The sequence below is a fragment of the Chlorocebus sabaeus genome, chromosome 16 (assembly GCF_047675955.1).
Source record: "Chlorocebus sabaeus isolate Y175 chromosome 16, mChlSab1.0.hap1, whole genome shotgun sequence".
Lineage (NCBI taxonomy): Eukaryota > Metazoa > Chordata > Mammalia > Primates > Cercopithecidae > Chlorocebus > Chlorocebus sabaeus.
In genome coordinates, this window is record NC_132919.1 from 10,844,846 (window position 1) to 10,850,499 (window position 5,654).

Sequence of the window (5,654 nt, forward strand, 5' to 3'; positions counted from 1 at the left end):
CCAGCCCCTATGTCAGTGTGCAGGAAGCAATGCCCTTTACAGCTTGTGTAGGGACAGGCTGCCCAGCAGACACACTGGGCAGGGGCTGACTTGGGAAGGGCTGCTTCCGGTCCCTTGCCTGCCTTCTTCAGCCCTCTGCCCCAGCACTCCTCCTCTAACGCTGCCCCCACAGCTTGTTCATGCCTGCAAACACTTCTAGGCTCATTGACTGTCCCCATAATGAACAGTGACAGCTCATCACATTACCAGCTTGCTTCTCTGGCAGGGAGGTTAAGGGCTGGAGAGATTCATTAGCATCTGCCTGGAAGGGCACCAGGCAGTCCCGCTTTCCCTCCTCCCAGGGTCATGCTCTTCTTCCCAGGCTCCTGCTTGCAGTCCTCAGCTCTATGTCTCCTTCCATTGGTGTGTCGTGAGTAGTTGTGAAGAGGGTTCCAGTAACTTGTTGCTCAATAGTAGTGACATGAGGACAGGATGTACCTTATTCACTTTTGAAAATTTGGAACAGTCACCTTCACTCACTAGAATTCCAAGGTGCTTTCTTGAGTAGGAGACAAAAAGTAGATTCACCAGGAGTTGGGAGAGCACGCTTTGGGTTTGTCCCTGGGAACATGAGTGTGAATGAATGTCATCCATGAGATTGGTTGCTGTTAGAGGAGGATTGGGAATAAGCCTGCTGTCAGTCCACGGCCTCCTAACTGTTGGTTGGGATAGGCAGATGAAGGTGGATTGTCGCAGATAGATATTTCCAGGGTATCTTCCAAAACAGCATGTCTTAAATATGAATGACATATAAATCACCTGAGGATCTTGTTAAAATGCCAACTGAGTGGGGCGCGGTGGCTCACACCTGTAATCTCAGCACTTTGGGAGGCCGAGGCGGGCGGATCACCCGAGGTCAGGAGTTTGAGACCGGCCTGGCCAACATGTGAAACCCCATCTCTACTGAAAATACAAAAATTAGCTGGGTGTGGTGGTGGGTGTCTGTAATCCCAGCTACTCAGGAGGCTGAGGCAAGAGAATCCCTTGAACCTGGGAGGCAGAGGTTGCAGTGAGCCGAAACCACGCCATTGACCTCCAGCCTGGGTGACAGAGCGAGACCCCATCTCAAAAAAAAAAAAAAAAAAAAAAAAAAAAAAAAAAAAAAAAAAAGCCAACTTATTCAGTAGATCTGGGGCGAGGCTAGTTGGGGACTTCCAGGTTCTGGTGTAAAAAATGGGAAATTTGTTGAGGTTTCTAAAATGAAACCATTCTCGACTTCTTTAAATAAAGCTCTGATGGTTGAATGCTTTCTAAATAGTCTCTCTTTTCCTATGGCTACTAAACGGAGGTTCATAAGGAGCAAGGCCAGGGCAGACCCTAGTAACCACGCAGGAAGTTGACTACACGTGCGTAGGTTCATATGCTATTTTGGAATGCTTGGCCTACTCCTGAAAGATCATTACATAACGCTTCTCCAGTTAATTGCAATCACAGAGGAATCAAAATCTAAAGCTGAAGAAGACTTTAGAAAATCTCTACCATTCTGTTATTTTAGCGATGCTGAAACCAGGTCCAAATGCTTAAATTACTGGCTTGGCACCTAATATAGGACCTGACCCATCAATATTAATTGATCCAATTAATAAAATGTTCAGTATCATATCTTATAAAGTCCATCAGAACAAGGACCTTTTTTTGTCATTGTTTATTGAGACTTTCTACATGAGGAGTTGCAACCCTTTGTCTACAGAGGCTGAGGACCTAATGTGTAGCCAAGGAGAGAGGGCTGGGGGTGGGACTTGGGGAGATAAATAACACTTGATTTTTCCAGAGAAACCAGAAATCTAGAGTTTCAGGTGAAATCTCATTTAAAAATATTGGCAGCTAATTCACATTTAAAACACAACACCACATGGCCAAACAAGACATGTTGTCCAGGCAACTTGTTTTTAGCCTCTGAACTTCATGGATGTCAGTGATCTTAGTTCACTTATTGTCTGTTTGGATGTCATGATGCAGTGCCAGGCTTAGGAAATACTTTCCCTGTTAGCCTAGTCAGAAAGAGAGTTTCTTATTTAAGAAGGGAAGCTTAGGCCAGACACGGTGGCTCATGCCTGTAATCCCAGCACTTTGGGAGGGTGAGGCGGGAGGATCACGAGGTCGGGAGTTTGAGACCATCCTGGTCAACATGGCAAAACCCCGTCTCTTCTAAAAATACAAAAATTAGCCAGGTATGGTGGCGGATGCATGTAGTCCCAGCTACTTGGGAGGCTGAGGCAGGAGAATCGCTTGACCCTGTGAAGTGGAGGTTGCAGTGAGCTAAGATCGCACCACTGCACTCCAGCCTGGGCGATGAGAGCAAGACTCTGTCTCAAAAAAGAAAAAAAAAAAAAAAAAAAAAAAGGGAAGTTTGCTAACAGTCAGGATGTAGGAGATGAATTGGACTACAGAATTCTCTCTTCATGGAGCCAGAACAAGAGATGTTTGAAAGATTTAATTCAGCTTGGAACATGCTTGGAAGTTGCTTCAGTATGGGGATCTTTGTTACTCCAAGCCAAAAATCTGGGGATTTTTCTGAGCTTAACTGCTCACTTAATGAGAAATCCATAAAAGGCTTCCAGCATTTATCTACACATGGGGTTAGAAAATCCAAGTGTGTTGCGAGCTCAGGACAGTTGGAACAGGTATAAAGTGTAGGCACCTGTTTATCTAATAGAAGTATTTCATAAATGTTTCACTGAAGTACAACATACTTCAGAAAAGTACATTGGAGGATACCATACAATGAATTTTCACAGACTGAACATATTTGTGTATCCAGTACTCAAGTAAAAAACAATATGACTAGAATTCTAGAAACCCCTCATGCCTCGTTTCCTAGTCACTAACCTCTCTATTTCCGTGCCACGAGGGGAACCACTATTCCAACTTCTAATAGCATAGATTCTCTCTCTCTCTCTCTCTCTCTCTCTCTCTCTGTGTGTGTGTGTGTGTGTGTACGGGTGTAGTGTGTGCCTTATTTTTCTCAACATTCTTTGTAAGATTAATTCATCCATATTGTGTGTAGTTGTGTTGCTGTCATGTATCGTTGCTCTATAGTATTCCATTCTGTATATATACTACTATTTATCCATTCTTCTGTTGATGTGTATTTGGATACTTTCCATTTGGGATGCTGCTATGAGACTTCCAGTACATTTCTTTGGTGAACACATGCACACATTTCTTTGAGACAAATGCCTAGGAATGGAATTGCTGGGCCATCGGGTATGCCTACGTTAAGCTCTAGTGAATGCAGCCAAATAGCTTTCCAAAGTGATTGCAACAATTTACATTCCTGACACCAGCGTATGGGCGCTCTGGTGCTGCACATTCTCATAAACACTTGTTAAAAAACAAAAGTTTAGCTTTTTGTTTGGTGCTGGTGTAGTGTATCAGATCACTGATTTAATTAGCATCTTCCTGAAGACTGGTAAAGTTGGAACCTTTTAAAAAATATATTTAATGGCCATTTGGATAACCTCACCTGTGACCAGACTGTTCAAATATTTTGACCATTAAAACATGTGGCTTATCTTTTCATGCTCTAACTGGTGTCTTTGGATAAGTAGAGGTTCTTAACTTTAGTGTTGACCAATGTATCAACTTGTCTTGTCTTTATGCTTAGCCCTTTTGTGTCCTATTTAAAAAAATCTTTGTCTACTTCAAGGTCACGAAGATGTTTTCCTTGAAAAGTTTTACCATTCACATTTTGAATACAAATCTGAGGAAGCATCTTTGCATCTTCTAGTGATGTTTTTTACCCAGGCTTAGTGAATCTACGGCAGGGCTAAGGGGTAATAAATCCATAATGGTAGGAGCAAGGAACCAAAATCAGACTGCCAGGCTCTTCCAGTTATCAGTTGTTTGACGTTAGGCAATTGTTTAAGCTCACTGTGCCTCAGTTTCTCAGGGGTAATAATCCTGCCTTCTTAATAGTTTTCTTGTCAGGATCAGTTATGTCAATACAAGGCTGAGAACGGTACCTGGCATGAAATAAACATCACTAAGGGTTAGTTATTATTATTGGGCTTATTTTAACAAGCTAAGGGCAAGAAGTGGGAAGAGGCGAGAAAGAAGGAGAGGGAAATCTGTGTGTTGCAAATGTTGGAGAGAATGGCAGAAAGGGGTGGAAAGCCACTTATCTCTACCCAACACTCTTAAATTAGGTGATGGGTCATAAACTGTCAGAGTATAAAAGCCAGAAGGTTCCAATAAATAAAGACACATATTGGGAATACATAAATAAGGAAGGCCGGATGATCAACAAACATCCTGGTCAAATTTATCCTTTTCCTGGAGTTGGAGAGAATGGGCCACAGTCTTACTAATTATTTTAAACCCATAGATAGGTGATAATTCATTAAGCCAGTTAATATGAAGAGAAGCTGTAGTTTGGGGAAAAGTCGGCTGTGCTGACAATCCAGCAATTGAGTTTTCCATCCCCACTTCCTAGAGTCAGATGCTCACCTGGGCAAAATTGCCCTCCAGGCGATTTTGGTAGACATTCAAATTCTGGACCAGTGATCCACAAACTTTGACTGTGGATCAGAATCACCTGGAGGGCTACCCCCTCTTTCTAATTCAATAGACCCGAGGTTGGAACTGAGAAATCTCAAGTCTGACAAGTTTCCAGGTGATGTGGAGGCTGCTTATCCAGGGACCATGATTTGAAAACCACAGACATAAACTAAGAGTTGGCAAACTACATCCCGTGGGCCCATCTGGCCTGCTGCCTGTTTATATGTGGTCCACAAACTGAAAATGGTTTTCACATCTTTAAATGTTTGGAGAAAAAAAAGACTATTTTGTGACACATCCAAATTATGTGAAATTCAAATTTCAGTATCCATAAACAAAGCTTTGTTGGAACACAGCCACGTGCATTCATTTATGTGTTGTCTGTGGCTGCTTTTGTGCCACAATTGCAGTCGAGTAGTTGTGAGAGAGACCGTGGGGCCCACACAGAATATTTACTTTTGTCTCTATATCTTTTTCACATTAGCAATGCCAATCAACCTGACACCATAAACCTCCCTGAGAAGTCCTTGCCTACGGCTGCTTGTTGAGGCAAATGGCTGCAGAAAGTTATTGACAGGTATCCTTGTTCTATGCCACGTGTGTAATTTGACTTGTACTGGACACATGATCAAAGATCTGATCAGTGACGTGTATCTCTCCTCACATCTAATCAGGTTCACCTTTATGAGGATCTTAACTCGCTATGTGGGTAGGAAATTATTCATTGCTGCAGTGAGTATAAGCTAAAAAAAAATCCTGAGCCCCCCCGCAACCAACTGGACAGATCCCCTCTTGGCCAAGGAGACCCCACAGTAAACTTAAGAACTGGGTTCCCAGCCATGATGGAAAGGGAGGCAAAACACATCTCCTTATACCCCACCCTTTTGTGGTCTAGACAAAACAACTCATCAGCGTTAATGTTAAAATAGGAATCATCAGACTGACAATAGAACATCAAATTATAAACAGTACCTAAGGCCATGCCATGCAAGGGTTAAGTCATGCAGGCTACACCTAAGTAATAAACTACGTTCTAACTGCCACAAGAGTTTTATTTTTCTCTAGCAGCTGAACAAGCACTGGCTTCAAGTTAAACAATATGAAAACAATGACAA